The sequence below is a fragment of the Candoia aspera genome, chromosome 2, assembly GCF_035149785.1.
Source record: "Candoia aspera isolate rCanAsp1 chromosome 2, rCanAsp1.hap2, whole genome shotgun sequence".
In the NCBI taxonomy this organism is placed as follows: Eukaryota; Metazoa; Chordata; class Lepidosauria; order Squamata; family Boidae; genus Candoia; species Candoia aspera.
In genome coordinates, this window is record NC_086154.1 from 9,770,323 (window position 1) to 9,788,263 (window position 17,941).

Consider the following 17,941-nt stretch of genomic DNA (forward strand, 5'->3'; position numbering starts at 1 on the left):
GGCGGGAACTTTAAAAAAAAAAAAAAAAAAAAAAAAATGTGGCATTTTGACAGCTCCATGGGGAAAACCCAGAAACCCGGGGGAGAACACTATTCGGAAAGGGGGCAGTATGTCATGAGTGCCGTTGAGCTAAAGTCATCAGCGCAATGGCACTCATGACAATGACAAGGAAATAGGTGAAGGGGTACAAGTTAAGTAGCCATCAACCCACAACGACTAACGGCTAACAAACAATAGCTAAACGGATCACGGAGCCACCCAAGCCATCAGCGGCAATACAACGGGGATCGCCCAGCTGAAAGCAATCAGCAGAAGAATGAAAACCTGAGGATGGGCGATCCTGGAAACCCTCAACCAATGGCAGGGCAACGCATGGGACAAAGGGGGGTGACGTGACCGAGAGCGAGGGGGCGCTGACCGGCGCGGGGTATTTAAACCCCGCACCGGCGCGCTCCTGTCACTCTCAGCTTTTTTCTACCAACGGTGTACCTACCCTGAAATAAACCAGAGCCTGCTTTGCAAACCAGTGTCTGAACGTTATTCAGAGGTAGGCAGCGCATGACAATAGGATTTGCCGTTCACCACCAGCACCGTCGGCCGCTAGCCGTCCTTTCGTTTTGGAGCTAGCTGCGTCATCAGGTCTGGGGCTAGTTAAACTCATCCTCTGTTCCTCCCCAGTAGCATTTTGACCATCTTCCGACCTGGGGGTCTCATCTTCCGATAGTATACTGACATATCTCTGGTTTACTGATCCATTTCGTTTTCACGGCAAGAATACTGTGGTGGGTTGCCATTACCTTCCCCAAGGATCGCATTTAGTCTGACCTCTCTGTCATGACCTTCCCGTCTTGGGTGGCCCTTCATGTTTAGCTCATGGCATCATTGAGGTGCTCAAGCTCCAGCACCACGACAAGGTAACGATCCTTTGCTGAAGCAGAACATCTTGCGCAACCCAAACGACCCAGTAGCCCAAGAAGAAAAAACAGGAGTCATCTACATCATAGAGTGTAAGGACTGCAGCAGCCACTATGTGGGACAGACAGGCAGAAAACTAGCAGAGTGCATCCACGAACACCAACTGGCAGTCAGAAGACATGATGAGAACTCCTTCATCTCACAACACATGGACAGACTCAACCATACCTTCAACTGGGAAACTCTGAGCATCCTAGAACAAGCCAAATCCAGAAAAACGCAAGAGAATTCCTGGAAGCAATCAACACCCGCATATGCAAAGATCAACACCGGGATTAACAGCAGATGAACAATACACCCTAATTTAGGAAGCATTAACTCAGTCAACAAACCAGCAGCAAACAACAGCCCGATCGAGGAACTTTTAAGGAGAGAAGAACACCCCCACCAACACAAGCAGGGCAAAGTATGGTATATAAACAGAGGGCAAAGTCCACTCCCTTTTTGCACTGAAGATGTTGCCTGGTCTGGCAATGAAACGTCTGCAAGAAAACAACAAGGCTCAGAGAGCACCAAGGACTCTGCAACCATTAGAATGGAGAATTTAGTAGGGACGTTTGTGGCAGTGACAAAAGCCCTGTAAAGTTTCAAATGGAAAGGCTGTTCTGCCTTGCAGTTGAACACGATTAAGAGCTGCACGAATCATGAGCTGAGGAGAAAAGGCATCGTGGTTTTCAGCGTAGGATCTCCAGGTATAGGAACAGCCCCTGCTGTGATCGTGTTTGCCTGGAGGTGCCTGCTTGTTAGCCTTGGATGGCTGTGGGTGACAGCAGCGCCAAGAGGCTGAGCCTTTTGTCGCATCCCCCTCGGTGGTGGAGGTGGGAGAGAAGAACTGCACAGTGGAAGATGTTTCATGTCTAGAAATGCATTGTGTAAGAACCATTTATGGCTCTTGAGAAGGAAAAAACTGGGTAGTGTTAGAGTTGCTGTGAACGTGGGGCCAAGGTAGGGCAAAGCTCCCTTCCCAAGACATGGGAGATGTTTCCATTTCTTCCACCCCTCTCTCAGGGCTTCTTTTTATATTTTCCCAAAAGTAAAGAGAGGAGAATTATTTGGAGCCGGTAAGTGGCATTTTAGCTATGCAGATGAATGATCCTGATTTTGCTGAGTTCAGAAGACATCAAAGAATTCAAGGCTTGTTCATTTCAGGAATACAATTCAGTGATCAGATTATAATACTTTTTTTCCTAGTAGATCACTTTGCATATGATCCCTCTGCAGAAGGACAGCCAACAACCAGGACCAGGCTGGGGGTGGGGAGGAAGCGTGAGCCTCAAGGTCCGAGTGGCTTCGAATGTAAACCTCTGCAAAGTTGTTAAACTTTAAAATATTCAAATTACATTTAATTCTCTCTTCCTTCCTGTCTATTGCTCTTTTTTGGTGCCATATTTTTGTGCACACCTGTTATGATGTCCTATTTTGTTACGGTTAGGAGCTGCAGATGCTTGAAATGCTTCAAAAGCCTCTGGATCTTTGAGGGGGCCATACTATAATGCAACATCTTGCATTCTAAACAGTATTTAGAATCCACCCCAGTGAGGGCAAAGTATACTTAGTGGCCACAGAATACTGACGTCTTTGGGGGATTAAACAGGACAATAGAGGGAATGGAATGGAATGGAATGGAATGGAATGGAATGGAATGGCTTGGTGGAAGCCATGGCTGGCTGGCTACTGCAAGGGTTTATGGCAGCTTGTCTGTTTCTTTTGATTACCATCCTGCGCAGACTTCCTATTTTTTCTTTTGGGAGATGTCTCATGCGTACACCCAAACCCGCAGGAGGCAAAAAGTGGGGCAATGGGTATGAGTGTGAGGATGATCTTAATAATAATGTATGTCATGCTTAAGAAGTAAGTGCGGACCAGAAAGGAAGGAATATTAAGTGAATTTGAATATGCAAAGATGCAAAGAGACCCATTAACACTGACACTAAGGGAACAGTGGAATACCCAACAAGTAGCCCCTTTACAATAAAAAGAACAGATAAATTAGACCCCAGAAAACCTACTAAGAATATATCTATTTTCTACGAAAACCCCTGTGTCTGTTGGTTGGTTTGTAACCTCCAGTTGTGCAAAACAGTGCATCAGGGGGCAACAGGTTTGAACCAGGCTACCTCAAATGGGCCAGCTTACCGAATGCCACAACCCGTCACTCCCGTGTCCGGTGGTGATGGCAACGGGCTAGAAGCCAGGAGGCGGTGAATTCTAGTCCCGCCTGAGGCAGGAAAGCCAGCTGGGTGACTTTGGGCCAGCCATGCACTCCCTCAGCCCAGCTCACCTCGCAGGGTGGTGGTTGTGGGGAGAATGGGAGGAGGGAGGAGTAACAGGTGTGCTTGCCACCTTGAGTTATTTGTAAAAATAATAAAGGGATAGAAAAGAAATAGGAAGGAAGGAAGGAGGGTATGTGGCAACAGCCTTGGGGCCATCTCACACCAGCTTCTGCAGCTCCTGCTGACTTTTGTCAGGACGTTCCTAGAGCAGCCCAGGAATCCCTGTATTCACAGGGTTTTCTTCCCACTAGGACAATGGCTTCCTTCAGAGTAGGCAAGTGGGAGAGAGCGGAACTTGAGCTCTGTTGCTTGTGAATATGCATGTATGCTGCCGCCATCGTATGACTGTGTGTACTTCCATCGTTTCCTTCTCTGTAGCGTGTAGATATCAGTGCATTGCTTCTGTCTGCAGGGGAGGCACCCACCATCTTGGTGAGGACCCCTCCGGTGTGTGCGGTATCGATAAAGACTGTGGTCAGCCTTGATTATTTGTGCCCTGAGTCCTGTCTTGATTCCACACCACCTCAACTTTCTTCCGTATAAGGAACCTTCTTCCTCCCTCCCTCCCTCCCTCCCTCCCTTCCTTCCTTCCTTCCTTCCTTCCTTCCTTCCTGGGGCCCCTTGACCATTAACTAAACAATACCTTCCTCTGTCCTTGGAATGTACACCTGATCTTGTTTCTATGGTAACAGCTATCTGTCAAGGCCTGTGAGAAAGGAAGAGTAAGGAGGCCAACAAGTCTTCGAGGAAACAGAACAGGGTTTCAGAGCCATAATAAAAGTGCAAGTGTTCTAAGATATTGTGAGAAGGGTTCAAGGCGTCCCCCTCTTCGTCCTTTCCGAACTCTCTTTCCCCGGCCTTTCTCTGAACGCTGTTTCCCGCCAAAACCACTTCCCCTCCGGACAAGGCAAAGGAATAGAAATCACAGGGAAATACAGCACAACAGGTCAGGGTTAAAATATGAACAGGAAAACCTGGACATAGAATTGTGTCAGGAAAACACAAGTGGGTAAAACAGATTCCCCAGTAAGCTAATCAGACTAAGGAAACAAAATGTCAGGAACTAGCCGAGGTTTCCCTGATGAGGGTGAGGAAAATCCACTCCCCCCATTTCAATAGTCTCAGCCCGGCAGGCAGAAGCCGCAGCTCAGCGGGGGCCTAATTTCCTCAAGGACAGAAACCACAAAGCAACGGGGTTCGCAACCACAAAAACGCCTCCAGTCTTTTAGTCGGACAATCACGGCCTCTTGGGAGGCCCCCTCGCAAGACGCGGGCCAAAGACGTTCTTATTAAAGAGGAGCGCTTTCCCGCCTTTTCGGCTAACAAGAGCCCAGCTTCCCTATATAAAGGGCTCCTGGGGAAAATGCAAGTGTAGCCGCCTCCGGCAGCTGATTTCTCTGACCGTCGCAGAAAAATAAAGATGATAATAAAGATCCCCTCTGTCCAAGCAACCCCCTGAGTCCTTTTATTCCCGGGTCGGAACGGACCTGGTAAGATTTCCTTCCAACAATACCAAGGCGAAATATAGAATATATGAATATGAAATATATTTGTATTTAAGTTCTATCTACGTAAAACCATCTATCACTGTCTCCAACTTGGAAAAGGACGCAGGAGAGTCCAGTCCCTCCTTTGGGGGAGGTGGGCAGTAATTAAATTTGAGTAATAAATAGTAAATGAAATGAAGGTGCAGCCACCTGGCAAAATGCGGCGAGAAGGGAAGGGAAAGGCACTGACTGGGATTTCTCCTGTTACCTTGAAGTGGAACCAGGAAAGCTGCTGATCCAAGGAGCGATGGAGAGCAGGGGCTGTTCCTAAACCTGGAGATGCTACGCTCAAAACCACGATGCCTTTTCTCCTGAGCTCAATACTCCTGCAGCTCCCACCCCTCATGTTCAACTGCAAGGCCGAGCAGCCTTTGCATCTGAGGCTTTACAGGGCTTTTGTCACTGCCACAAGCGCCCCTAATAAATCCTCCATTCTGATGGTTGTAGATTCCTTGGTGCTCTCTGAGCCTTGTTGTTTTCTTGCAGACGTTTCATTGCCAGACCAGGCAACATTTTCAGTGCGAAAAGGAGTGGGGATATATATTTGATTGGTACCAAGGAGGGAGCTCAGAAGGAGGTAAACACAATGGGGTTTTAACACTTTGTAATTGTTAACCGATCAGGTATTTCCAGCCTGCCTCAGTGTTACGTGTCCCTGCATAGCGATTCTGTCTTCCTCTTCCATTCGCCCCCCCATCTCAATTTAAACCCTACGAAAATAGAGCCACTCTGTGAAGGGAGGTGACCATATCGCTTAGCAACAGCAACCTCAGCAGTCCCAGTTGCCGTCGTTAAACGAGGACCTCCTTGTACCTTCCTGCTGGCTTCCAACAAGCAAAGTCAATGGAGTACCCAGCAGGAAGGTGCAACTTTCGATGATGCGACATCATGCTTAACTGTGGGTGACATCACGCTTAATGGCCACAACTGGAACTGCCGTCAGAAGTCAGTGCAGTCATGTGACGTTTTGTTTTACAACTGTGTCGCTTACCGACGGAGCTGCCGGTTCCCATTGTGGTTGGTAACTGAGGACTACCTGCATTGCATTTGAGATATAGTAGTGACTGCAGGTTATTAAAGGACTTCCTGTAGTAAACTGTTCTGTTAGTAAAGGGGGTGTAATGACCTTTGCTAGCAGGTAGTAACCTCTCCAAGGCAGTAAGAATTGTTGCATTGCCCTGCCTGGGTGCTGTTCCTGTCCAGTGTTTCTAAAGGTACCCTGGTTGATGAGGACCATTAGTTGCATCGTGAAAGGCTCTAATGCCCCCCAAACTGGACAGGTTGTCTGTTCTCATCTCCAGATCAGATGTTTCAATTCATTTGCTTAGTATTTGTTTCTCTTCCGGATTTCTTTTTGATTCATGCACAATGCCTTCTTTTTCATTCATCACTAATATTATTGTGAAAAAGAGAGAGAGAAGGATCAATCCTACTTGCTTGTTACTGAGCTGCAATTTGAAATTGAGTCTTCCCAATGTAAGTCAAACATGGCGCTTACCAAATGAGACTGTGCTGGATCTCTGCTTTGCATGATGAATCTTTTTCAGTGCATGGAGGAAAAAGATCTCTCTGGCTTTCCAAAGAGATAAAGGGGGTTCTTGTGATTTATGCAAAAAGATAAAAGGATTTCAGGTCAAGGGACGGGCCTGGGAGCACTAACAACTGTGTGCAGTGCATTTTGAGGAAGCAGAGACTGGTGTGGGCACAATAGCCAGGTTGGCTGGGCTCCAAACAGGCTTGAGTTGTTGGGATAGAATGTTGCATGGCGTGTTTCTGTTTAGAATTCCATCCAGCCATCCCTGCTTCTTCTGGTCCTTCCATTCCATTCCATTCTCCCCTTTCCAATTTTCAGTATTCCTCCAGCAGTCCGAATCCCACGTCTGTCCCCAGGCACCGAATTGCTCTGCGTCTGTCCCCTTCCCTTTTATAGCTTTCACTTTCCGTAAAGATTTCTTTCAGCCTTTTAACTTCAGACCCTCCTAACCCCACTCCTACAGATGGAGGATGCTATTTTGACTGGGCTCTTTTAAAAAAGGCGAGGGCAAAGGTCCACTTTCCCCAGGTCACAAATGTGGAGGGGACCCGTCGGAAACCTAAATCAGAGTTTGGATCAACTATTTTTAATGCAAAACTGTTCCGTAAAAGTTTAATGCCAAGGGTTTTCCCTGCACAAGCTCCCAATTATCAAGGTACTGGTTTAAAAACAAAGAAAAATCATTCCTTGGAATAGGATACAGTGAAAAAAAAAAGTTAACTTTCAAATTATCTTTTTGCCACTTTGGTTGTCCAGTTTCTTTTGGGACTGATGGACAAAGAGTTAGAAAGAACTCATGGTAGTTGGCAACAGCAGTGAGGCTCTTATATGCCCAAAGGTGGAAAGACTGAACATGACCTACAATGTTCAGATGGTTGGTGAAGTAGATGGAGTTGGCTGAGAGGGAGAAATTGACAGCTTTGATTAGAGAAAAGATATTGACTAATTTTAATGTGACCTGGAAACCCCCTTTGGACTTTTTGCGGAAACGGAAAAAAATGAAATCATGAAATCTGGATCTGATAGTTAGAAATAACAGTGGAGAAGAGAATTAATGAAAGCTCTGTTGTAAACTTAGAGTAAGAGTTTAATGGAAATGAATACTTATACCTGTAGCAAAGAAAGTCAGAAGTCATTTCTTTTTCTGCATTTTCTTTTTTCTGCACTTTTGACTATGTTCTTTTTTCTACTTTGCTTTCTTACTTTACTTTTTTCATTTGTTCCTAGCTTTTATCTTTTAACCTTAAAATTTTAATTAAGTTTAATTAAAAGAAGATAGAAAGACAGGTGGAAGGCGCCACTGTATGAGGGTTTTTTTCAGTTTCTTAATTGTTTCTCTGTCTCTTATTTTCTATCTTTGCTTTTGTTTTCTGTATTTTATTACATTAAAAATTTCTAATAAAAAAAAGGAATGTGTCAGACAAAGAGAATGGTGACTTTTTATATTCTTTTGTGTGGACATGCCTATTTTTACCACCCTTTCTACAACCCTTTGAAATATTTCTTTGGAATGTTTATCAGTTTCATTCCCATACAGAGATAGTCTCCCCCTCTTTCTTAGCCCCCCTTTTGGGGGCCCTGCCCCATACGTGTCACTCTCGCTTTGACCTAAGGAAGATTCCTGTGCAAACGAATTTAGAGGTGCACATGGCTTTGAGCCTTTAGCAGTTTTAGAATCTCCTCCTGCAGGAACAAAGCCGGCTTGCTGGGAACACCGGCTCCAAGACCCTGGGCGCGCTTTGAAGCAGCCCTGGCCAGCATGAGTGAAGCTGGCTCCCTTGGAGCCTGTGGCCTGTTGGGGCTCCCAGGTCCTAAATCCTTTTGAGCCCTGGGAAATCAGGCACGAAGTTTTAGGAGGTAGAGAGGGTTTGATCTCCACCGAGAGCCAAGCCCCGCAAAAGCGCAGGAATCTTTTGATCACCTTTTGATCTGCAAGCTGGTGCCTGCCAAGTGTTGTGCCCAAGCCGCCTGGGAATCCTCAAGGCTGAAAGCGAACTCCTCTGGGAATTGGGAAGCTGCGCAGAGTAATTCTGCCCTCTAGCGAGATTTAAGCTCCGCAATGAAAGGGAGGGGTGCTTTGTCGTTGCCTGTCTGCACACCATTTCCCCCCAGGATCCTTTCCCTTGGTTTACTTCCTGCTTCTTGCAAAGGACATTTTTGCTCAGTTGCAGTGACGAAGAGTGCGCCCTTGGGAGACCCGAAAGAGAGATAGAACTTCATGGAGAAAATCTATCGATGTGGTCGCTGGGAGTCGAAAAGGACTTGATGGTACATAATCAACCAAAAAAAAATCCCACCAACGCCTTAGGGTAGAGACCGGACGAGTGGGTTTTTCAGCCTTGTGTCGCTAGCTGGCGCTCTAGGAAAAAGCAACCACCCCGCCTAGAAAACTGTCAATCCAGTAGCGCAGTCGGTGGTTGCTGAAGTCCGACATCCAACGGGAGGGGGAGCTGAAACAATAGAGTATTGGATTGCTAGAGGGGATGTCGGAGGAGGAGGGCAGGGGAACTTCCTCTTCCGGCTCCAGCCTGGGAGGAAAGTGGCGCGGAGGAGCGCTCTGTGGTCTTCCCGGGGTCGGAGTAGCAGCGGCCGGAAGGTGAGCGGCGGACGGGAGGGAGGCGAGGCTGGGAGCGAGCGGGGCTGCCTCGTTTCCTCCGCGGGGGAGAATCAGAGGAGCAACTCCGCTGCAAAATGCCGACTGCTCCTTATTCCTCCCCACCCCGCATTTTCTTCCTCCGGTGCTGCGCGCTTTGAAAGTGGTGCATGCACATCCATCCATCCAATTTGTCCCCGCCCATCTCCTCCCATCGGGGGACTCTGGGCGGTTTACAGCAATCAATTAAGACAACAATCATAAAATATAAAGTATAAAATTACAATAATAAATAATATAAAAAAGACAAAAAGTCCAAGTGGCAAAAGTGGCTTTTCTGGCGGTCGGGAGATTTAAAGAGTCTCCTTCACGTCAGTGCTTACTCCTTGTGATTTTATGAAGATGCTGTTTTTTTGGCAAGAATCTGGGACCGACCTGCCACTGCCGTCTCCTGGGATGTTTTTCTACTTCCAAGACTAGCCAACAGACTCTCCCATCCGTGTATTAATCAACTCTGCTTAACCCAGCACTTTTTTTTAAATAGCCATTCAGGACCATTTGGGATGTTCAGGTGCAGAGGTAGTCTTCGCATACCACTTCTTTAGTGACCATTCAAAGTCAGGATGGCGCTGAAAAGGAGTCTTCCAACTGGTCCTGAAACTTGTGGCCCTCCAAGCGATGTGGGTGCTGGCAACCGACGCACATTGACGACGGTGACAGCGTCTTGCACTCCCATGATTGCTGTTTGCCACCTTCAGATCCGGCTTCTGACCAGCCAAATCAATGGGGAATCCAGCAGGAAGCCGCAAGTCACGGTCATGTGACACTGTTGCCTAGAAACTGAGGCACCCCGAGTTTGGCTGGAGCTGATAAAAACCTGGTCCCTCAATTTGGGTGCATATGACTTTGCAAAGTGAATTTTGCCTACCTGAAAACAGGAATCACAGAGCAATTCAGGGAAAAGCAAAAGCATTTGTTAAGGGGGGGGGTCAAGTCCTTTTATAGGGTACAGAGACAAATGACACATACATTCAGTAGACGTGATACGTCATAAGGCAAGCAATCAAACAATAACAGACATTGATTACATGCGAGAATTGGACAATAGGAAACATTGAATCTAGGTAACATTCCCAAAGTGGCAAATGTATGGGTTCTGTCACTCCCTTTCCTGGCCGGGTTTGTATCATCTTAAAACTTGCAAGTGTATTCAAGGACTTTCTGTTGTGTAGTTGCTGAAAAGGCTATTTTTTGCACGTAAAAGGAAGAAAGGGTTTTGGGTAAAAGGAAAACATGGTTTCTTGAACTTGAAAAGAAGGCATGGATGACCTCCTCAAATGCTAATATCACCCATGGTAATTTGCTTAATAACAGCAGCCAGAACTGAAGTTGTAAATCAGCAAATTCACGTAATGTCACCTTTATTTTTTTATTTATATATCCAATTCATTCCCCACCCATCTCACTTGGAGAGTGACTTAATGACCGAGCTGCTTAGTGACAAAATTGCGGTCCCAATTGCAGTCAGAAAGGAGGACTACCTATATTGTATCGTGATGTCCCAAGAGTGGTTGTGGACAGGATTTTGTGCTCTTTTCTTATTTTGAGCTGAGGAGTTGAATGGACAAAACTGGTGCTTTAAATCTTGCAGAGGCTTTGGGCACCATTTCATCGGTTGAAGCCCCCCAGCCCTCTCAAAGTAGCCCCAAAATATTGACCATACCCGCTTCTGGGACGTTTTGCAGGCTGAAATTCACATGGATTTTCTACATACATACATTCGTACGTGTGTCTATCTGTATTTCTCTCTGTGTGCATATCTGTGTATGTGTAGAATCCATCCCCAGCATTTCCAGAGATCCTTGATGATACCCCTTTGCAGTGCTAAGAATCTGTGATTGACCCAAGCCAGCAAGTGAATGTCAGGATATGAACACGGATCTCGCTAGTCTTCTGTGTGTCAAATGAATCATAAGGAATGTTAGAAGTTAATCTAGCCTTTTGGCACATTTGCTTTTTTATTGTAATCTGCATTTTGTTCTTGTTTTCACATGTTGTGCAGCCATTTCATAATAATTAAACACTTTTATGTGAATCTTATAGACAAAAAGGATGCCCATAAGAGCCTTCTGGACAACTGAGAATCACAGGCAGCATTAAAAAGGAAAGTAAATCAAACAAGCAATCAAATCTTTTCCACTTTCTCCAGAGAACCCCAGAACTCTTCTCCTTGCCCAGCCGGTGACAGACGAGGGAGAGAAAACAGGAAGAGAGTTTTTGAGCTGGAAAAAATTGATCATGTGGAACTCAAATATTCCATGAAAAGGTCAAACAGAATAATTTTCAAATTCAGAAAATGTGGGAAATATCTAGAAATCAGTGGGGAAGAAGAGGTCACCTGGATAGCCACCGAGGGCAGAGAGTAACACAAGCCTCACCCTGTGAGGAAGGAAACAGTGGCTTGAATCAAAGCACCACCAAACAAGGGATCAAAAATCATTTTGATCTCGAGAATCCAAGGATAGCAGTGGTGGAAAAGCCCCACAGAGGTTTATATTGTGGGGAAAGCATAGATGACAGCTGATTATGCACAAGAGGACCTACACTGGCGAGAAGCCCTACCAGTGTTCTCAAAGTGGGAAAAGCTTTAGCAAGCATGCCACCCTGGTGAATCACAAGAGGGCTCACACCGGGGAGAAACCGTATGAGTGTCCAGATTGTGGGAAAAGTTTCAGTTGGAATTCCCACCTTGTGAGACACCACAGGACTCACACAGGAGAGAAACCATATGAGTGTCTAGATTGTGGGAAAAGTTTCAGTCGGAATTCCCACCAGGTGATACACCAGAGGACTCACACAGGAGAGAAACCATATGAGTGTCCGGATTGTGGGAAAAGTTTCAGTTGGAAGTCTGACCTGGTGAAACACCAGAGGACTCATGCAGGAGAGAAACCATACGAGTGTCCGGATTGTGGGAAAAGTTTCAGTTGGGAGTCCAACCTGGTGAGACACCAGAGGACTCACACAGGAGAGAAACCATATGGGTGTCCAGATTGTGGGAAAAGTTTCACTCGGAATTCCCACCTGGTGATACACCAGAAAACTCACACAGGAGAGAAACCGTATGAGTGTCCGGATTGTGGGAAAGGTTTCAATCAGAATTCCCACCTGGTGATGCACCTGAGGACACACAAAGGAGAGAAACCATATGAATGTCAGGATTGTGGAAAAGGTTTCAGCTGGAAGTCCGAACTGTTGAAACATCAGAGGACTCACACAGGAGAGAAACCATATGAGTGTCCACATTGTGGGAAAAGTTTCAGTTTGAAGTCCAATCTGGTGAAACACCAGAGGACTCACACAGGAGAGAAACCCTATGAGTGTCCAGATTGTGGGAAATGTTTCAGTGAGAATTCCAGCCTGGTGAAACACCAGAGGACTCACACAGGAGAGAGACTGTATCAGTGTCTGGATTGTGGGGAAAATTTCAGTGGGAATTCCAGCCTGGTGAAACACCAGAGGATTCACACAGGGGAGAAACTGTATGAGTGTCTGGATTGTGGGAAACGTTTCAGTGGGAATTCCAGCCTGGTGAAACACCAGAGGATACACAGAGGAGAGAAACCGTATAAGTGTCCGGATTGTGGGAAAAGTTTCAGTGAGAATTCCAGCCTGGTGAAACACCAGAGGACTCACACAGGAGAGAGACTGTATCAGTGTCTGGATTGTGGGAAAAAATTCAGTGGGAATTCCAGCCTGGTGAAACACCAGAGGATTCACACAGGGGAGAAACCGTATGAGTGTCCGGATTGTGGGAAACATTTCAGTGGGAATTCCAGCCTGGTGAAACACCAGAGGATTCACACAGGAGAGAAACGGTATAAGTGTCCAGATTGTGGGAAAAGTTTCTGTCAGAATTCCAGCCTGGTGAAACACCAGAGGACTCACACAGGAGAAAAACCATATGAGTGTCCAGATTGTGGGAAAAGTTTCAGTCACAATTGTCACCTGGTGATGCACCAGAGTACTCACACAGGAGAGAAACCGTATGAGTGTCTGGAGTGTAGGAAGAGTTTCAGTTTGAAGTCCAATCTGGTGAAACACCAGAGGACTCACACAGGAGAGAAACCCTATGAATGTCCAGATTGTGGGAAATGTTTCAGTTGGAAGTACAGCCTAGGGATACACCAGAGGACTCATGCAGGAGAGAAACCATATGTGTGTCTGGATTGTGGGAAAATTTTCAGTTGGAAGTCCAGCCTGGTGGAACACCAGAGGACTCACACAGGGGAGAAACCATATGAGTGTCCAGATTGCGGGAAAACTTTCAGTCAGAATTCCCACCTGGTGAGACACCAGAGGACTCACACAGGTGAGAAACCGTATGAGTGTCCGGATTGTGGGAAAAGTTTCAGTCAGAATTCCATTCTGGTTAGACACCAGAGGACTCACACAGGAGACAAGCCCTATGAGTGTCCAGATTGTGGGAAAGATTTTAGTCTTAGGTCTTGTCTTATAAATCACGTAGTTTTACACATAGGAGAGAAACCATTCAAATGCCCAGACTGTGGACGGTGCTTTACAAAAAATTTCTCCCTTAGCAGACACAAGGAAATGCACATGAGGCAGAAAGCGCTGAGTCTAGAGAAGGCTTGAATTTGACTTCTGATCTCCGAAAGATCAGAATCTCCAGCTGAAAAGTATTTTATTTCTGGCCTGATTCTTTTTAGTCAAACATGTTTTAGTATTAGACATGAGGGAGGAGGAAAAAAATGGAAAATTTTAGTTTGAGAAAGGCAAATACATGTATCTTGCTATCGCCAGAACTTCCCAATAAGCTGCTGCAGCTCCAAAAAGACACATGGAAAAAAGAGAGGAGCACTCAGATTTTATGAGGGAATATATTAGGGATGTTTGTGGCAGTGACAAAAGCCCTGTAAAGTTTCAGATGGAGAGGCTGTTCTGCCTTGCAGTTGAACACGATTAAGAGCTGCAGGAATCGTGAGCTGAGGAGAAAAGGCATCGTGGTTTTCAGCGTAGGATCTCCAGGTGTAGGAACAGCCCCTGCTGTGATCGTGTTTGCCTGGAGGTGCCTGCTTGTTAGCCTTGGATGGCTGTGGGTGACAGCAGCACCAAGAGGCTGAGCCTTTTGTCGCATCCCCCTCGGTGGTGGAGGTGGGAGAGAAGAACTGCACAGTGGAAGATGTTTCATGTCTAGAAATGCATTGTGTAAGAACCATTTATGGCTCTTGAGAAGGAAAAAACTGGGTAGTGTTAGAGTTGCTGTGAACGTGGGACCAAGGTAGGGCAAAGCTCCCTTCCCAAGACATGGGAGATGTTTCCATTTCTTCCACCCCTCTCTCAGGGCTTCTTTTTATATTTTCCCAAAAGTAAAGAGAGGAGAATTATTTGGAACCATTAAATGGCATTTTAGCTATGCAGATGAATGATCCTGATTTTGCTGAGTTCAGAAGACACCAAAGAATTCAAGGCTTGTTCATTTCAGGAACACAGTTCAGTGACCAGATTATAATACTTTTTTTCCCCCTAGTAGATCACTTTCCATATGATCCCTTTGCAGAAGGACAGCCAACAACCAGGACCAGGCCGGGGGTGGGGAGGAAGCAAGAGGCTCTTTTGTCCTGAGCCTCAAGGTCCGAGTGGCTTTGAATGTAAACCTCTGCAAAGTTGTTAAGCTTTAAAATATTCAAATTACATTTAATTGTCTCCTCCTTCCACTCTCTCGCTCTTTTTTGGTGCCGTATTTTTGTGCACACCTGTTATGACATCCCATTTTGTTATGGGCAGGAGCTGCGAACGCTTCTTTCCCTAAGGATTTATTTTTATAGGTTTGCCATTTTGGGGGCATTGCCCACTGTCGTGCTACATCCTCTTGGATATGGATGGTGTCCTTGCATTTATAGAAAGGTCCATCCTGCAGTCGGGACTTTTCTCTTAGAAGATACAGATCGAGAAGCCCTGATCAGGACCGCCAGTATCTTGTTCTCATACTGTTCTTGAATTTCTCCCCATATTTAGTGGTTGGCTCTGCAGTGTTAACGAAAGATACGTTAATTCTATTCAAAATATACTCTGTATTCTATGATGTGTTCCCTTCTTGTGAGTAAACAAACAAAAAGCTTCTACAATGGGCTTAAATACGTTGCTGCCAACCAAAGTGGACGTTAATACTGAGCCTTGTGGCCTCCTCTTGACTTTTGCGATCCGTCCCCATCTGAAATCTCTGCAAATTAGTGCCGTTAATGATAGAGAAAATGTTCCCATGTGAGGTTTTTCCCCTTATTGCTGATCCCGGTTGGGAAAGGGGGTTGCATGAAATTCCCTCCGCTCGATTGGAGATGTGACATGGAACATTGGGGTGGAGTCCTGCAGTGCCCGTGCCGAATGTCATTTCACCCTTGGGGACACTGAATTCTACCGGTGGAAAAGCCTCATTTTAAAGATGGAAACCCTGAAAATGGGAGAAGGAAGCCAGGAGGGCGACCGTCCTACTCAGAAGAAGGGACTCTCCGCATGTTGGGGGAAGAACTGAGTTAGTCTGTGGCAGCCCCAGAGCCGAAGGCATCAAAGAGCAGCTTTTCAGACTGAGCCAGGCGTTTGAATATAACTGATGTTTTCCGGAAAGTTTCCCACGTTACCTTGTCGCTGCCGGGGATGATCAGGTCCCAAAGGTCTGGAGGGGCAGAAGAGGAGGATCTTCAGTTCAGAGGGCAGGTAGGTTAGAGGTGCCCCCTCCATGGGCATGAACCCTGCTAGGAGGAGGCAAGGGGTGGTTGGAGGCCCGGTGACAGATACCTGAGAGGCATCCTGGGCTTGGCCAATGGGCAGCCCTGGCCAGGGGGCATCTTTTGAGATGCAGCACCTGGATCTGCCTCTCTTACCTGTCCAGGTGCCCTTCCTGGTTGATTGCTGCAGGCTCCCGTCCTCATTCAGGTCAGCCCACCTCACTGAACAGCACCACACATGGAGCTTTTCAATTTTATGTTTAGTTCTTTTATGAGCTGTAGAATTTACACTGGAGAAGAAGCTTTCTGCCCTTTTTACACCCGCTAAAATAAGGAGAGCTTTCTGACAGCTTTGGAAACCAAGGATTCTTGGAGTCAGGCTTCACTCCGAATGGCATCTGGGTGGCTTTCTTGCCAGTGTCCTCTTCTGAGGTTTGTTTGACTCCCTAACTTAGTGTATAGCTTGGAGATTTCCTAGTGATGTTCCATCCAAATATCAACTTGTGCAGCTCTGCTTAATTTCCCTCAGCCAGCTAAATGTTGAGCAGTTTTTTTTAATGGGGAAGGTGAACTCTTTTTTAAAAAAAAGTCATAACGCATCTAGAAGGCTATTGCTTAGAATCACAAAATCACAGGGTTGGAGGGACCTTGGCGGTCTCCTGGCCCAATCCCACTGCTTAAGAGTTCTCACAGTCAGGAAGCTCCTCCTTATTTCCTGGTTGGATCTCCCTCTGACGAGCTTCCCCGCCTTGTTTCTTCTCCTACCCTCAGGTGCCATGGAGAATACACGGACGCCCCCTTCCCTGTGGCAGCCCTTCAAGTACTGGAAAACGGCTATCATGTCTCCCTCGGTGACATGGTTACTCTCGTTAAGAGAGTATTCTCTTCGTTAAGCCAAACATGCCCAGTTGCTGTAGCTGTTCTTCGTAGGATTGAGCCTCCAGGCCCCTTGTGTCTTGCTTTTCTTTCTGTGGTATTGTTCTTTGGGCCTTTATTATCTTGTTTTTTAGAACTTCCCAAGCATCCTGAACTGTTTTCCCCTCTAGGATGTCCATCCGTGGAATCCTTCCTGTTCTTGCTCTCAGTTTGCTGAAGTCAGCTCTCTTCAAAGCCAGAAGACCAGTCTGACCTGGTTCCGTTCCCCTTGCCTGCATGATGCTGAATCCTAGCATGACACGGTCACTCTCCCCCAAAGTCCCTACAACTTCCACTCCTTCAACCATTTCATCCCTATTAGTAAGTATTAGGTCCAGCATCGCTGACCCTCTAGTCCCCTCTTCCACCCTTTGGATGATAAAGGTGCCAGGGTGGTTAAAGTCCCCCGTTACTGCAGCGGTGTGTTTCCTGGACACCTCCGCCGACTGATTTGCAGAGCCTTCATCTATCTCCTCTGCTTGGCTGGGTGGCCTGTAGTGCACCCCTATGGCGGTGTCATTTCTTTTTCCCCTGATACTCACCCAGATGCCTCCAAGAAGGCGTTCGTCTTTGATGCCATGTATTTCTCTACAGGTCTAGTAAGTCTTTACGTACAACACAACTCCTCCTCCTCCTTTGTTGGGCCTGTTTCTTTGGAACACGTTAGATCCTTCTAGTAGTAGATCCCAGTCATGGGTTCCCTCCCACCAAGCTTTTGGAACTCTTGCGCCTTCCGAAGTTTTGGAGAAAACCATTCAATGACAGGGGGCTTAAAACCAGCTCTCAAATTAAATGCAAGGTGCCTCGTGTCAAGTAGGACAGGACAGTTTCAGGAGGGACGTCTCAGAATTGGAGGAGGACTTTCAGTTTTATTTATTTATTATTCAAATTTTGCTACCGCCTATCTCCCCCAAAAGGGGGACTCTGGGCAGTTTACAATAAAATCAATAAAATCAAGACTATAACAACAACAATTAACATCTATAAAAACAATTACAGATATAAAATGCAATAAATAAGTATAGAATCCAAGAGGTTAAAAATTCCGATCAGGTGGGAGGGGCTCTAAGGCGCAAGCCAACCCCATGGATGGTCGCCCACCTGCGTGCCCCGTGCAAGATGGCAGAACCAGGTTTTCAGGGCCCTCCTAAAGGTCAGAAGTGAAGGCGCCTGCGTCACTTCTGCGGGCAAGATGTTCCAAAGGGCGGGGGCAACTGCAGAGAAGGCCTGTTTCCTGGACCCCGCCAGTTGGAATTCTCTTACAGACGGGGTCTGCAAATGCCCTCTCTGCCTGACCGGGTGGGGCGGGTCAATGTTATGGGGATGAGACAGTCCCTCAGGTAACCTGGCCCCATGCC

At 46.5% G+C, this 17,941-nt stretch overlaps 1 pseudogene; it reads left to right on the forward strand.

Annotated features, from left to right (window-relative positions):
* LOC134489832 (zinc finger protein 850-like) overlaps positions 1-15,547 on the forward strand; it is a 50,545-nt pseudogene extending 34,998 nt beyond the window's left edge.
* The last annotated feature ends 2,394 nt before the right edge of the window (positions 15,548-17,941 follow it).